This window comes from Eurosta solidaginis, chromosome 1 (assembly GCF_040869045.1).
Source record: "Eurosta solidaginis isolate ZX-2024a chromosome 1, ASM4086904v1, whole genome shotgun sequence".
In the NCBI taxonomy this organism is placed as follows: Eukaryota; Metazoa; Arthropoda; class Insecta; order Diptera; family Tephritidae; genus Eurosta; species Eurosta solidaginis.
Genome location: NC_090319.1, coordinates 258,982,731 through 258,984,661, shown reverse-complemented (window position 1 = coordinate 258,984,661; position 1,931 = coordinate 258,982,731).

Sequence of the window (1,931 nt, the reverse complement as noted above, 5' to 3'; positions counted from 1 at the left end):
TTAATATAGTATAGTCCTAGTCATAGGTTATTTCATAGCATAATTTGTTTTATAAGTTATTTCGATAAATATGAAAGGATTCCATATTTTAGAGCAATATTCAAGACCACTTCTGACCAGGGATATATAAAGTACCTACAACGTCATAGGGTTCTTAAAGTCACTGGTGTTACGTCTACTGAACCCAACAATTGCAACAAATTTTGGAACAACGAAGTCAATGTGACTAGAAAAAGAGAGTTTGGAGTCAAAAATTACACCCAAGTCTTTACTCTCTTTACAACGGTTAAGAGATTTAGCATTTAGTTTGTAGATAAAGTCTGGTGCAGTTGTCTTTTTGGAATAAGACACCACACAGCATTTGTTTGAATTTAAAAATAAATTATTTTCTGTGCACCATCCGGCAAAAGAGTCCAGATCAGAACCGTTAGAAATAAAATAAATAAATAAATAAATATAAGGCGCGATAACCTCCGAAGAGATTTTTAACCGAGCTTCTCTTCCAACGTTGTGCTCTTTTTTTTTAATTTTTCCTACAAATTGGCGAGGTCCCGTCTACAGCTTTACATGGCAGAAATACACTCGGAGTGATCGCCAAACACTGTCGAGGGGCGATCCCGCTTAGAAAAACTTTCTTCTAATTGAAAAATCTTATTTCTAAAATTTTGATGTTGCTTTGCCCGGGGTGTGAACCCAGGGCATTCGGTGTGGTAGGCGGAGCACGCTACCATCACACCACGGTGGCCGCCAATAGTTAGAAATAGTTTGACAAATAAATAGTATTTTTTGTGAAATATATAGTTTTAGTGTTATATTTCAATCATTAAAGGGGAGGAGTGATGGGGAAACATATTGAGTAAAAAGTGCTAAGTCAGGAGTAAAAATTTGTTTTGAGTGCGGAAATTGTCCTAGGTCATAAAATAGCTGCTGGGTTAGCATACTTGATTTTTATTTATCCTTTTCAAAGTTTCTACACTCAAAAGTATTGCAACTAAGGTATCCTCATTCACAGTTTTGAAAAAAAGGGTATTTCAAAAATTATTCATTTTTTTCGTCTCCTGTAAAATTCGTAAAAGTTGCCTTAGCACATTTTCACATTAAGCTAACGAAACATTTTTTTCTCTTTCTTAATAACAGTTATATAGTGAGAGGAATGAAAGAGTCTCCTCCATAAATCACTGTGAGAAAATTTTATTTATTTAAATAAAAGTTTCTCTCAGTAAGAAAGCGTTATACATTTTGGGGCTTTGTTTTTGAGAATAGCATCTTTGGATATTTCGAGCTTCCTCCGAAGATTTGTATGGCTTTGGAGTACCATTACTATTATAAGAATACTAAAGTTAAAGCATAATTATGCAAATGGGTTAAGTTGTCGATTCTTGGTGGATTAAAAAGGCCTGGTTCCAGGATCGCTTCTGGGGGGTTATTTTTTGACCATTCAGCAACGAATAGTCAAAAAGCGGTAGCAATTTTTATCAAATTTAGCCAACTACATAAGTTCTTGTTTTCTCACACACTACTTCATATCTTTGAAGAGAGAAGACTTAAGGCTCACGATGGGCAAAGTAACTGAGCAGTGCCTTCCCTGCTTTCTAGCGGGACATGCTTATCAGTTAGACCTCATCTGTAACAGCAGGTGTAGGAAGTGCTGATACCTAATTGGGGGTTTTCCGTTTGGTTGTCAAAGAAATTCTAGTACAGTATGGATGCATTCAGTCTATGTTAATGCTTTATTGACCGGCGCGTTCAACCTAGCCTATTTTTTTATTTTCATGCGAATTATCGAAGAATTTGGTTTTGCAATTTAGATCGAATAAATGCGTCGAAATGTATTCTGAAATTTACCAGCACGCCGTTGACCTCCGACATTCTAGGGTCTGTATGTTTCATCAGGATTGGCTTTGAAACTTCAAGAATTTTTTGTTTGCGTT